Raw genomic sequence first — 15,922 nt, forward strand, 5'->3', positions numbered from 1 at the left:
AACTTAACAGTGTTAACCGGTTAACGCCCTGGGTTAACCGGTTAACGCAACACAAACAGCAATATCTCAGCAATCACAACAGTGTTAACCGGTTAACGCCCTGGGTTAACCGGTTAACGCAGACAAAACAACAATTTTACACAATACAACACAGTGTTAACCGGTTAACACCCTGGGTTAACCGGTTAACGCAAGACAGAAGCTGTTCCTACGCTAACTCAAGGCAGAATGCAGAATTCTCCGCATTTTCCGCCGTTGGAGGACTTCCGGACCTCCGATTCCAATTCAGTAAAAAGCTATACGTCCAGAAATTTACGACACACACCATTATCAATTCAATTACAGTTTTTAACACAGTTTATCCAACATCATTTTCAGCATTCACAATCCCAATTAGGGTCAATTCAACGGTTTATCACTACCCATTACATGCTAACCCATAATACCCATTAAACGACGATAAACCCCCCTTACCTGAGTTAATCCGGCGAAATCTCTAAGCTCCAAGCTCTTCTCCAACCTTTGCTCTCTGGTTCTTCCTCTTTGCCCCTTTCTCCTCTTCTCTGCAGCCGCTTCTCTGAGTTTCACGTGAAAACCTTATTTTCCAAATGAAACTCTTTTTCCTTATTCCAACTTATATATTTTCCAAATTATATTATTATTCCAATAATAATAATAATAATTCAATAATTCCAAAATAAAATAATAATAATAATCCAATTATCTAATTAAATTAATAAATATATTATTAACTTAATTTAAATAATTATCATATTATTATCGGGGTGTTACAACTCTCCCCCACTAAAAGAGTTTTCGTCCTCGAAAACATACCTCAAGCGAACAACTTTGGGTAAGACTCCTTCATCTTACTCTCAAGTTCCCAAGTCACATTGCCACCTGCTGTTCCTCCCCAGGCTACCTTCACCAAGGCAATCTCTTTACCCCGCAACTGTTTCAACTCTCGATCCTCGATCCTCATAGGTGATGTTTCAACAGTCAGGTTATCTCTCACCTGTACATCATCTATTTGGACTACATGCGACGGATCATGAATGTACCTCCTCAACTGAGACACATGAAAAACCTCATGCAATTTCGCAAGCGACGGCGGTAAAGCGACACGATAGGCTACCTCCCTTATCCTCTCCAAAATCTGATAAGGACCAATAAATCGAGGTGTCAACTTCTTCGACTTCAAAGCTCGACCAACACCAGTTATCGGAGTAATACGAAGAAACACATGATCTCCCTCTTGGAACTCAAGTGACTTCCTCCTCTTATCGTGATAACTCTTCTGACGACTCTGAGCAATCCTCATCTTCTCCTGAATCATCTTAATCTTTTCCGTAGTCTGTTGAACAATCTCCGGTCCAACCACAGCACTCTCACCGGACTCATACCAACATAAAGGTGTCCGACATCTCCTACCATACAAAGCTTCAAACGGTGCCATACCAATGCTCGAATGAAAACTATTGTTGTAGGTAAACTCAATCAAAGGTAAATAACAATCCCAAGCACCTCCCTTTTCCAAAACACAAGCTCTCAAAAGATCCTCTAATGACTGAATCGTCCTCTCAGTCTGACCATCAGTCTGCGGATGATATGCAGAACTCAATCTCAGCTTAGTTCCCAAAGCCTTCTGCAAACCTTCCCAGAACTTCGATGTAAATCTAGGATCTCTGTCCGAAACAATACTCGACGGAATACCATGCAAACTTACAATCTTCTCAATATACCACTCAGCTAATCTCTCTAACGGATAATCCATTCTGATCGGAATGAAATGAGCCGATTTTGTCAACCTGTCAACAATCACCCAAATGGCTTCAAAATTCTTATTTGTCCTCTGCAAACCAGAAACAAAATCCATACTGATACTATCCCACTTCCACTCTGGAATAGCCAACGGTTGCATTAGCCCAGACGGCTTCTGATGCTCAATCTTTGACTTCTGACAAGTCAAACAGGAATAAACAAAACTCGCAATCTCTCTTTTCATTCCCGGCCACCAAATAACTTTTCCAAATCATGATACATCTTCGTAGCTCCAGGATGAATACTCAGACCACTGCGATGTCCTTCCTCCAGAATACTCTTCTTAAGTTCAGTAACATCCGGAATACACACCCGATTACCAAATTTCAAAACACCATTCTCATCAACTCTGAATTCACCACCTTGACCTTGATTCACTAGAGTCAACTTATCAACCAAAAGCACATCGGATTTCTGACCCTCTCTAATCTCATCCAGAATACCACTCGTTAACTTCAACATTCCCAATTTAACACTATTGTGAGTACTCTCACACACCAAACTCAAATCTCTAAACTGCTCAATTAAATCCAATTCCCTAACCATTAACATAGACATATGTAATGATTTCCGACTCAATGCATCAGCCACTACGTTTGCTTTACCCGGATGGTAATTCAAACCAAAGTCATAATTCTTCAGAAATTCTAACCATCTCCTCTGTCTCATATTCAGCTCTTTCTGATCAAACAAATACTTTAAACTTTTATGGTCACTGAAAACCTCAAATCTCGACTGCACAAGTAGTGCCTCCATAACTTCAGAACAAACACTACAGCTGCTAACTCTAAATCGTGTGTCGGATAGTTCTTCTCATGAACTCTCAGTTGTCTCGAAGCATAAGCTATAACCTGCTTATTCTGCATCAACACACCACCCAAGCCCAACAATGAAGCATCACAGTAAACCTCAAATGATTCCGACGAACTCGGTAATATCAGAATAGGAGCGGTAGTCAACCTTCTCTTTAACTCTTGGAAACCTTCTTCACATTTCGAATCCCAAACAAACGCTTGTCCCTTTCTAGTCAACATCGTCAACGGTAACGCCAACTTAGAAAATCCCTCAATGAACTTCCTATAATAACCAGCCAAACCAAGAAAACTTCTTATCTCAGAAACTGACTTCGGAGCTTCCCACTTAGATACCGCTTCTATCTTAAAAGGATCAACAGCAACACCACCTCTTGAAATCACATGACCAAGAAACTCACCTTTTCTAACTAAAAGTCACACTTAGACAGTTTAGCAAATAACTTCTTTTCTCGTAGAACTCATAAAACCATTCTCAAATACTCAGCATGCTCTTCTTCAGATTTCGAATACACCCAAAAAGTCATCGATAAACACCAACCCGTTCATACTCAAGATAACATCAATCTACACAAGTGGAAGACACACTAGGTCCATCCCAAGTCTCTACCAAAAATACTCAAAGGACATTTTAAACAAACTGAAGTAGTAGTCATTGAACCCTTCGCAGGAGTATCAATCACCATACTTCCAAGCATCTCAGATATCTCTAACTTAAGTTTCACAGCACAATCCAAAGATATAAAGGAATGAGTCGCACCAGTGTCAATAATAGCTACAAGAGAAAGCCATTAATATAACACGTACCTCGGATCAAACGATCATCTGCAGAAGTCTCAGAACTCGATAAAGCAAGGACCTTGTCTTTCGACTGATTCTCTTTCTTCGGCCTAGGACACCGTGGACTGATATGACCCACTTCTCCACAGTTGAAACAAATCGCAGTCTTCAACCGGCACTCTGCAGCCAAGTGACCACCTTTTCCACACTTGAAACACTTCTTCTTAACACTAGCACACTCATGGAGACGATGTCCCGCCTGTCCACATCCGTAACACTTAGCAGGAGCACTAGAGTCTCCCCCACTAGGTCTCTTCATCTCACTCTGTCTCTGGAAACCTCTGCCAGCTGCATACGGTTTCCCACGATCATTCTGATTCTGGCCTTTCCTATCAACCCTCTGCTGATAGCTTTCCGCTTTGGCCTTGGTATCCTGTTCAAACCTCCTGCAACAGTCGACCAAATTAGAAAACACCCTAATCCGCTGATACTCAATAGCCCGCTTGATCTCGGGACGTAACCCGTTCTCAAACCTCACGCATTTTGAAAATTCTCCAGTAGCCTCATCATAGGGAATGTAATACTTCGACAGCTCTGTGAACTTAGCAGCATACTCAGTAACAGACCGATCGCACTGCTTCAATTCTAAGAACTCTATCTCTCTCCTTCCTCTGACCTCCTCCGGAAGGTACTTCCTCAGAAATCTCTCTCTGAACACCGCCCAAGTGACCTCAGCACTTCCGGCAGTTTCCAATTCAGTGCGGGTAGCAACCCACCAATCATCTGCTTCCTCTGACAGCATATGCGTACCGAGCCTGACCTTCTGGTTATCGGCACACTCAGTCACTCGGAAGATCCTCTCGATCTCCTTCAACCACTTCTGAGCGCCATCTGGATCGTATGCTCCCTTGAACATTGGAGGATTGTTCTTCTGGAACTCACTCAGTTGACGAGCAGCTCTCATTCCCACAACATTCAGATTTCCTCCAAATACTCCCGCTAGCATACCCAGAGCCTCAGCAATCACAGCATCGTCCCTACTTCTTCCAGCCATCTCTATTCTGAAAACCCAAACAAACTAAAACAATGAGTACTGATAGGGTTACACAACACCTATACCGTACAGGGGAAACAGAATAATTACGACTCGACTCGACCGACTATGCTCTGATACCACTAATGTAACACCCTTCTAAAATACCCCAAATATTGAATTAAAATAACAATATATAAATCAGAGTAATCACGCATTTAAGGGTGTCACACAATTATTTCACACCAATCACCATAATATTTAGTCAGGCTCATTATTTAACTCAAAACATAAAGTATTGCACAATACGCAGCGGATAGAGATCATTCAAAGCATGTAACATACTACATGTAAGCTGGTTCAACAAACATCAACAACACAATTAAAACGTTCCCTCCCGATGTTACATCTATCAGAGCATGACCCACTAAGGAGACTACACTAGACTCCAAGCATTAGCTTCTACTCAACTCATTGCTCGTTACCTGAAAAATAGTTGTAAGGGTGAGTTCCTCAATCGATATAATAAGCATTATAGAATATAATGTCATGTTAAGTAAATAACACATTTCATCACCCAATTCAGATTACACATTCAGTAACAGCAATATCACTTAATCATACTCAACATCAACACAACACACAACATACAACACACGTATAATACTGGAATACATCCATTCATATTATACGCCATACATTCATTATGCAATGAGACTCCACACATGCGGTACCGACTATTCTTGAACATATAGTTCAAGCTCACCGATCAATCCAGATACGGCTACTAAGCTCACTAGTCCCACTCATTTGAGACCTAGTGACTCACTCACTAATTCCTCACTATGGGAATTAGCTACAGCCCCAAAGGCTAGACTATGCACACTAATCACCTAGCATGCCAACATCAACAACAAATCCACAATGATTCACTCACTAATTCCTCACTATGGGAATTAGCTACAGCCCCACAGGCTATGCTATGCACGCTAATCATCTAGCAATGCAACATCAACAACAATCTATAATGGACATATGATCACACTCTAAGCCATACAACAGTCCATTCACAAATACATGCATAATATATACATTCACAACATTATGCATATCATCATACATCATCAACACATGTATCAACACACCATATCATGTCAAATAATTAAACACAGTATTAGCACACTCTACTAATACCTATACTGCTCAAAACAGCGGGAAATAATCCCTACTATATCACACACCGATATAGGCAACCACCAATTAGGCACACAACATTTTAATTAACACTTTTTCCACTCTGCAACAGCGTTAACCGGTTAACGCCCTGGGTTAACCGGTTAACGCAGCACAAACACGCTTCCTGTCCCAAAACTTAACAGTGTTAACCGGTTAACGCCCTGGGTTAACCGGTTAACGCAGCACAAACAGCAATATCTCAGCAATCACAACAGTGTTAACCGGTTAACGCCCTGGGTTAACCGGTTAACGCAGACAAAACAGCAATTTTACACAATACAACACAGTGTTAACCGGTTAACACCCTGGGTTAACCGGTTAACGCAAGACAGAAGCTGTTCCTGCGCTAACTCAAGGCAGAATGCAGAATTCTCCGCATTTTCCGCCGTTGGAGGACTTCCGGACCTCCGATTCCAATTCAGTAAAAAGCTATACGTCCAGAAATTTACGACACACACCATTATCAATTCAATTACAGTTTTTAATACAGTTTATCCAACATCATTTTCAGCATTCACAATCCCAATTAGGGTCAATTCAACGGTTTATCACTACCCATTACATGCTAACCCATAATACCCATTAAACGACGATAAACCCCCCTTACCTGAGTTAATCCGGCGAAATCTCTAAGCTCCAAGCTCTTCTCCAACCTTTGCTCTCTGGTTCTTCCTCTTTGCCCCTTTCTCCTCTTCTCTGCAGCCGCTTCTCTGAGTTTCACGTGAAAACCTTATTTTCCAAATGAAACTCTTTTTCCTTATTCCAACTTATATATTTTCCAAATTATATTATTATTCCAATAATAATAATAATAATTCAATAATTCCAAAATAAAATAATAATAATAATCCAATTATCTAATTAAATTAATAAATATATTATTAACTTAATTTAAATAATTATCATATTATTATCGGGGTGTTACACGTTGAGGACCACTTGATCTGCCACCTCAATTAATGAGGGAGATCAAGTGGTCCACATTTTTTTGTATTTTTTTATTTTCATTTTATTCCTTTGATTTTCATTAATTCATATTAATTTTAATATTGATCCAAAAAATATGAGAGTTTCACCAAATTTTTTAAAATAAAATCCTCTTCCATATTCTGAATTAAAATTATTTGTTGGATCATTATTAATATTTTTCATGTCTTAATTGATATTGTGATTGTTTTTAATTGTTTAAAAATACATTTAAGTTTCCAAAAATTCTGAAATTTTTTCTCCAAGGTCCTTTGACCTTGTTTGACATATGATAAATCTCATGGTCATTTCTTTAATGTTTTGATGAGGTTTTAGGAATTTGACAAACCATATTTAATTTAATGCATTATTTTAGTATTTTTAAATTGAATAAATTCCAAATAATTGTGTTGAGCCATTTTGATTGTTTGTATAAGTTTGACTTGTGTTGTTGGGCCTTGATCAAGGTTGATTTGACTTTGTTAAGTTAAGATCATTGGAATTAGGGGATTGATAGAATATACATTCCATTTCCCAAAATGAATAAATGATCTTAATTTTGTAAAAGTCCTCCTTTGTCCAATTTGAGTTTTGATCCATTCGCCTCCCTCTTCATCTCATTCCCCTTCTTTATGCATTCATATTATGGACCTATGATATCTCCATATCCTAAGGCTAGTTCATTGCAAAATCAACATAAGTATGGATGAGATTAGGCCACCACTTTTGCATATTCTTTTTGTGTGTGGTATGTTTCATGAGCATAGTCCATTATACTATGTCTCTAACATGCATTAACACCAAGATTCTATTGTCTGACCTCAAATAGTTGTGACTTCTACATAAGTCCAATTACGATTGCTTAACATAGCGCTAAATTTTAGATACAAAAAGGCATAGCATTCTAGTTAGTGATATTGTAAGTCTCCCCTCTTTCATGGTATTGTGTGGAAACTTGGCATTTTTTCCTTCCTTTGGAAGATGTCTTGGTTCAAGGATGCATGCTTGTGATAAGTGGGTTGAGTGTTCTCCAAAGAATGACTTAAAATAAAAAGCAAAAGCAATACTAACTCCTAACTCATTAACAACTAACATTTAATTTCAAACCATTTACTTTAATGCACTTTATTTTTAAGCCTCATTCATTTGCCATTGTTCATACCATTCTAATTGTTTATGTTAATGTCATTTTCACTTTGTCCATTTGGACCATATTTTGTGATATATTTTGCTTGTATATATTGTGTTTGTTTGTGTGGTCTTTGACCATTAATGTACATAATAAAAACCAAAACCATAAAAAACATCTTGTGTGGACTGTTGGTTTGAGATGAGACAATTGGACTTAGAATTTAGGCAACACTTCCTATGCAAAGGACTGGGCCAATGCCAACTTTCATGTAACCAAGTGCTTGTAATCTGAAACTTCACCTGATACATCATTGAAGATCCATTTAAGTTCATCTGCAACATGACCATTGTGAAGCTGTTACTTTGAACCTGCGACTTATGGCATTGTGGAATTCATCTGCTACATGGGCAAATTTGAAGAAGATCATGGAGTTGCTAAGCTTGGATGTGGCTATCTTTATTTGATGCCTTGATCTTCAAGTTAATATTATGTGCATTGTTTGTTCCTTGATTCTAATGTCCAAGGGAAATTTGGGTTTCTATATGACATTTTTGTCTATTGGATTGCAGCCCATTGGTCAGATCTTTTCAATTCTTAACTTTTAAATTTATGCTTAGGATTAGTCTCTCCATCTCCTCCCCATTTATTTAATTTCAAAATCCCTCCCTCCTTTTAAAAACTTATTTGTTTGTACTTGTTTTTTCTAAACTTATACCATTTTGCAAATTAGAAACTTTGGCCTTATGCCATTGCACTTTCAAACTCATTTTTCTTAATCAAACTTGTAAATAAACTTAATCATACTTGACTTAAAGTTTCAAAAGCCAAAAGAACTAACCCATTCAAACCATTTTAGGCCTTTGTGCCTTTCAAACTTAAATTTTTGTTAAAAGCAAAACATCCACTTTGAAATTTGTATCACGAACTACGAGGTTTTGATCCCTCATTTTTTATGTTGGTACGTAGGCACAAGTCTGAAGGTCTAGTCAAACACAAAAGTATAATTAATGAATTCTTTTATCATCCCCCCATTCTATTTTCTTGCTAACATCATTTATACAAAATACATATGCACACAAGAAAGGGCTCCCTAGGAGTACCTATGACACTTTGGGTGCTAACACATTCCCTCTGTGTAACCAACCCCCTTACTTGTAATCTCTGGCATTTTATTAGTTTTGATTTGAAAACTTCTTATTTTTGGGTTTTGTTCGTACTTTTCCCTTTTCCCTTGGAAACAATAAAAGCGCGGTGGCGACTCTTGTTATTTGATGTCTTGCTTATCCATAGCTTGATGATCATGAACTTACCGCTACATAAGGCACTTCAAGAGGTGGACCTCTAGTAGGTCAGATAATATATTGGAAGAGATACCAAGAGGCGATTGGAAATCACTAGGAAAATTATCCGAGAAGGAGAAGTGGTGATTAGAGAACTCCATCGCATTAAAGGTAAAATTATTCCACAAAGAAGGCTCGTATGGGATAGACCCACCACAAACTTTCTTGCCCCCTTTCTTTACCTCATGACTTCCTAACGACCCTAAGGGACCCTCTTTCTACCGTGGAATCTTGGGATGGAGAGTCTCACCATCTCAGGAGGTTTAGTACTTCCTCACCCCTCTATCAACAACCACACTATAGGGGAGAGGTGGGGGAAAATCTGCCCACTGTTGGGTAACCTGCATCCGAACCAAACACTCTCTTATCTTATCAAGAGAGATCTTCGCCATATCCTCGGAAAAGAAGAGAATATTGTTAGCACATATAAAATAATAAGCACGTGATCATATCTAAAGATACTCTCTCATACCATAGTGCGTACCTAAATACTCCTTTACCCCCAATGTCGTCTTCACAATCCCGAGTAATGAAAGTGAGATAATCCAGAATCTAAAAACGTTTTAAAATCTGGATCACTTCTTGGTTAATGGAGGGAATAATTCCTAGGTCCACCCCTTGGATAATCAGAGGATCCAGCATTCATGATAGAGGGAAAAGAAGTTCGCCCCGCGCCCCTGTGGTCACTGGAGAGACATCGCCTCACCCTCTCACTCACACAAACATATCCTTACAATCCTCACAAGGATTTGGGGCTTTAGAAAACACCTGCTCGGAAAAGGGCACAACTTTACCCAACCATTATTGGGAAGAACCTCCGTACTAAAAAAGGAAAGGAATGCCCTCACAACGAGGGACATGACCAGGATACAACAGACTATATGAAAACCCCTAAGCATACTCCATATGTTTGGGGTGATCTGAGAAGGCGCGATGTCGTCTGTCGTCGGTAAATTTACCTTACAAGAAGTAAAAAGGACTAAAACCCTCAACTTGTTAATAATAGGTAGGTGAAGGTAAAAATAAGGAGCATATCGTTTATCGAAGGTATCCATGTTGGCCCTCTCTTTCTCTAAATAGAGCTCCAATATCACATCCTGTACTGGAAAACCTAATGCCACTATGAAACCTATTGATCATATTGGAATTGGAGTACAAGGATGCAATATCTTGAGCATGAATACATTTGATTTTCTTACCCATTTTTATCTTGAGAAGAAAATCAGGAATTGCAATGTCTCTACCCTAGGACAAAGAGCGAATTTCTCACTATTATCCTATGCCTGTATATTTTTTAGAAAAGTGGAAGGGGAAAAGAAGAATATAAAAGGATTCTTCCGAAATAATATATCAGTTTCCTGTGGAAACCTAATAGCGCAAGCTATATATCCACCCAATGGGGTGACTGCCGTGAGGAGTGGAAAACTCCTTACAACTGGAAGACGCGTGTAAATAAAATAGGTTAGATTGATTTTTCCAAGAATGTCATCATGAGTTGAATAAAATGCTACCCATACCCTTTTTTTCCACAAAAACACCCAAGCTTTCACGATTGATTGTCATTATGACGTCTCAGAGTCCAATCAAGATGAAACTTGATATATCCCACTACTGCCTAGCTATATAGAAAACAATTTTCTAGAGATGAGGGACTCGTCCCACATTAAAAAAGATCTCCTTCAGTTGAGGGACTTGCCCCTATCTAAGGGACTCGCCCCACATAGAAAGAGGCACATTCACCTGACGGGCTCTCCCCACATCGAAAATGTCGTCTTTAGCCAAGGGACACACCCCACATTGAAAATGTTACCTTTAGCTGGGGGACTTACCTCACATTGAAAATATCACTTTCATTTGAGGGACTTGCCCCAAGCTAAGGGACTCTCCCCATATTGAAAAGGCTACATTTAATCGAGGGACTCACCCAAGCTGAGGCACTCACCTCTCGAACGGAAGGATCCTTAAGAACACTTTTCCATTTACAAGCCCTCGCGCTTGAGGGACTTTGTAGTGTTATATTTGTGAAAGTCTCAAACAATGGCGACTTCAGGGTCCTCGCCTAGAGTGATGTCGTCCAAACGACATCCTCACAAAGCGTGAAGGATCTCCCTCATGATGAATGATGTGTATAGTACTGTTATCTCCCGTTAGTCTTACGAGAAGGAGTCAACTATAACTCTTTGAAAAATAGGTAGTAAACAGTCTCCCCTAGTCACGGGGGAGCGGATACTGCCTCTCGGATCTTCTAAACCCTAGGCCCAAAATGTACCTATATATACTTATCCCCCAACAGGAGGAGAACATATCATTACTGACACATTCAACACCTAAAGCAACACACTTACATAATATAGTATCTCACCTCACGTGAACAGGACCTCTAAAACCACCGTGAGACCACCACACGAGACTTCTCATTGCCATTGACAAACCCTAACGTTTACAAACTATTATAAACCTATTAAGCTGAGTGCCCCTACCATTGTAAGGGTAACATGCACACCTCTATTTTTTAAGTGGTACAAAATTGATCCAACAAAAACAAACGAGTTATTTGTCGTTGCACACATGAGTCTCTCTCTCTCTCTCTCTCTCTCTCTCTCTCTCTCTCTCTCTCTCTCTATACTGACACATTCAACACCTAAAGCAACACACTTACATAATATAGTATCTCACCTCACGTGAACAGGACCTCTAAAACCACCGTGAAACCACCACACGAGACTTCTCATTGCCATTGACAAACCCTAACGTTTACAAACTATTATAAACCTATTAAGCTGAGTGCCCCTTACAACCCTACCATTGTAAGGGTAACATGCACACCTCTATTTTTTAAGTGGTACAAAATTGATCCAACAAAAACAAACGAGTTATTTGTCGTTGCACACATGAGTCTCTCTCTCTCTCTCTCTCTCTCTCTCTCTCTCTCTCTCTCTCTCTCTCTCTCTCTCTCTCTCTCTCTCTCTCTCTCTCTCTCTCTCTCTCTCTCTCTCTCTCTCTCTCTCTCTCTCTCTCTCTCTCTCTCTCTCTCTCTCTCTCTCTCTCTCTCTCTCTCTCTCTCTCTCTCTCTCTCTCTCTCTCTCTCTCTCTCTCTCTCTCTCTCTCTCTCTCTCTCTCTCTCTCTCTCTCTCTCTCTATATATATATATATATATATATATATATATATATATATATATATATATATAATATATATATATATATATATATATATATATATATATATATATATATATATATTAATTATAAAGTTTTTTATATTCTACGGTGTTATGAAAATTCAAGTGGTCTAAACTTTTGATTATATATACAAAAGGAAAAGATTCCTTTATTATTTTATGATTATTTAATTACAAATACAATACAAGTTGTTGGGGCTATTCAAGGAACTATCCAAAGTCATTTTTCTGGTGTGAAGAGAAAATTGAGTTCCAAAAAAGACAGAAAATGAACAAGGGTACTCTTTCACTATTGTTCCTTATCTTATTGATCCAACTACATCTAAGCAAAACAACTTCATTGAAGATAGGAGGTTGTACCTCAGAGGATTGCCTCATCAACAATGATTTGGAATCTGAATTCCTGATGAGTTCTCATGTAGCAAGGATGCTTTTGAATCAGGGTCAAACTCAAACAGGTAAAACAGCTAACAACAATGGTGCTGCTGTTAACTGTCCAATTGTTAAAGGCTATCGTACTTGCTTGCCCTCTCAAAATGGAGGTGGACCTAACAATAGATGTGGTACTTTCAATAGAGTTTGTTAAGAAAATTCAGATCTTGATTTATCTTTTCATGATGTTTTGTAAAATTGTAATAATGTTGGACATGTTTCTGTTTCTGTTTTATATTATTGTGTGACTGTGTTGGATTTTTTATGCAAAGATGTAAAAGTTATATGTTAATTACATATATGTGAATTTGTATTGTTGTCAATAAATTGATTGTTGTTGAAGAACGGGATTTCAGATCAGCATCTGAAATGGTTTCATAGCTCATAGTGATACCTGTTTTTTTTTTTATAATTTTATATTGTTGTCTCAGGAGTAAATTTCAGAGTAGATTCAACTTCAAGTCTTTGTTTTGATTTGATCTCTTAAATCTTAAAAAGGTTTTGCTCATAAATTAAACAAGATAATCATTGTGTCTGATGCTGAGTTTGTGGCAAAATTCACAGTTTTCCAAAACAAGGTTGAAGACAATTCTGTCCAATTTGTCAAGATACATTTAACTGTTATAGCTCATGGTATGTACTAATCAGAGTCTTATCGACATTCCTGTCAATGGTTCTTATTACACCTGGTGCAATGGCCGATCTAGAATTAATATTGTGGAAAGAAAGCTTGACGGAATCTTTTGCAACCAAAATTTGTTGATTGCTTGTAACTCAATTTCGACCTTCACTCTTCACAAGCTTAGGTCGGATCACCATCCTATTTTACTTGATGTCAAGTTCTCTGTTCTATTTTTTCAGGCTCTATGTTTGATAGAATATTAGATAAAATTTCCAGGATGACGGGCTTCTCCAAAGGATCTATTCCTTTCACTTATCTTGGTCTACCTATTTTCAAAGGAAGAGTCAAATCTTTTCATCTTCAACCTCTTGTGGAAAAGATTATTCCTAGGTTGTCTAATTGGAAAGGGTTTTTATCATCTATGAATTTAAAATCGGTTATTCAGAGCATGTTTACTCACTCTATATTTATTTATCCTTGGCATGTTTCCTTCATCAAATGAATTGAAAAAGTCTCTCTGAATTTTATTTGGAGTGGGGATGTTTCTAAAAGGAAGCTTGCCACGGTGGCTTGGAAAAAAATGTGTACTCCAACCTCCAATGGGGGTCTTGGTTTGAGATAGTTACCTTGAATGAAGCTGCTAATTTCAAGTTTGGTTGGGATATGCTGAATAGTGATGAATCATGGGTTATCATATTGAAAGCTAGAAATTCAGAGATCTTTCGATATCATTAAACATTATATTTTCTCTTCTGTATGGCAAGGCATCAAGTCTGAATTACAGCTCCTCATCAGTCATTATTCGTGGGTTTTGGGGAAACACATTCAACTTTGGAACGATTTATGGTGCGACTCTCCTTTGGTCTTGGAGAGTAGAAAGGAGACTCTGATTTCTCAAGGAATTAACTTATATTCAAAAGTCTCTGATTTTATTCTTGATGCTAAATGAAGTCTTCCTTCTTGGAAATTTCTTTTTCTCACCAATAGATTGCCTATTTTTCTTGCCTCGGAGGTTCAGGAAGTTGATATATTAATTTGGCCCAATTCTAATTATGGGTCCCTCACCTTGAAGAAGGATGCTTATCTTTTCAAGTCCTCCCCCATTCTTAATTTGCATTGGGATAAAGAGGTTTGGTGTAAGGATATTACCCTTTCTAAGTGTATTTTGGTTTGGATGTTGATTCACCAAAAGCTTCCTACGGACAATTTGCTCAAGGATCGTGGCTGCAAATTTGCTTCAATTTGTTGCTTTTGTAGATCCAATGAAGAATATATTAAACACTTGTTATTTGATTGTGCTTTTGCCAAAAGCTTATGGAATTGGTTTGGGAAAATGGTTAACCTCTATACTCGGTCTTTTGATTTGGAAGACCTGTTTCTTTTTTGCACCCATGGTAAATCTCGACTTTGTTCTCTGCTGTTAAAGGCTACTTTTGTGTACCTTTTGTACACTATTTGGATGGTGATCAGTCACCATTTTCATTAAGTCTTTGTTACTGGTCCGACAAGAAACCGAGGATTTTGAGACACTGTGCAAGCATTTTAGTACTTTTCAAGGCAATTTTAGTTATAGTATAATAATTAAGCATTTCCATTCATTGTTATATTTTACTTATATTTTTATGATTTTACGCGTGAGATATCTGTGTTTTTGTCCGACAGGTCCAGGTAGAAGAACCGAGGAACTCGGAGCGGGACAATGCGGAATTTCGACAAGCAAAGGAGTGAAAAAACCCCGATACAGGAGGCCTGACACGGCCACCCGTGTCAGGCAAAAAGAGCTTGCAAAGAAAAAAAAACAGTAGCCTCACACGGCCACCCATTTCAGCTAACACGGGTCGTGTCAGGAAGCATCCCCAGCCGTGTCAAGGAAGCATTGGGCGTGCCATAGGAAGTAGTAGGCTGACACGGCCACCCGTGACAGCTGAGACGGACCGTGTTAGCCCAGGATCAAAATTTGCCATTTTCATCGGGCTTGCAGAGAGATTTTTGGACATGTCCACCTGTTGCTTGGAATTTTCATTATAAAAGAGGACCTCCTACCTAAGAAAAGATCATCTTGGAACGAGGCAAAACACAGTATTGTCAAGAAATCAAGTATTATAGAGAGTAAGGACTTCTGAGAGCTGAAGGTTTTCATGAGCGGAAGCGATTGAAGATCGAAGTCATCCAAATACTTGTAATGTGTAATTTTTATCTTGTATTTGTTTTGAACAATATGAGTAGCTAAACCCCCCAATGCTAGGGGGTGTCCCTGATTTAGAATTGTAACGAAATTGAGTATACTTTTGCATTTATAATATTATTCTTACGGTAACCTTTTGATGTGTTTAATGCTTTCTCTTTCTGACCAATTGAGATTTTTTTATGGTTATCAATTAGGCTGGACCGCCATTGATAAGGTTTTCATAAGGTTACTCTGCAGTAGGTATCACCTAGGACTAGGGATACCCTGTATGAACCAGAGTGTTCTTGATATAATAAAGCTTAACTTCACCTTAATTGCCTATGGACATAGAAATTAGGGTAGATTAATTAAAGGTTTTCTCACCAAGGACTTGGGAGAA

General features: G+C 38.5%; 1 long non-coding RNA gene across 1 annotated transcript; it reads left to right on the forward strand.

Moving 5' to 3' along the window:
- The first annotated feature begins 12,401 nt into the window (after nucleotides 1-12,401).
- On the forward strand, nucleotides 12,402-15,756 carry LOC127121180 (uncharacterized). The gene is made up of 2 exons (XR_007803339.1): nucleotides 12,402-14,749; nucleotides 15,018-15,756. It is a non-coding gene; the product is annotated as an uncharacterized LOC127121180 (long non-coding RNA).
- The last annotated feature ends 166 nt before the right edge of the window (nucleotides 15,757-15,922 follow it).

Source organism: Lathyrus oleraceus, chromosome 1 (assembly GCF_024323335.1).
Source record: "Lathyrus oleraceus cultivar Zhongwan6 chromosome 1, CAAS_Psat_ZW6_1.0, whole genome shotgun sequence".
Taxonomy (NCBI): Eukaryota; Viridiplantae; Streptophyta; class Magnoliopsida; order Fabales; family Fabaceae; genus Lathyrus; species Lathyrus oleraceus.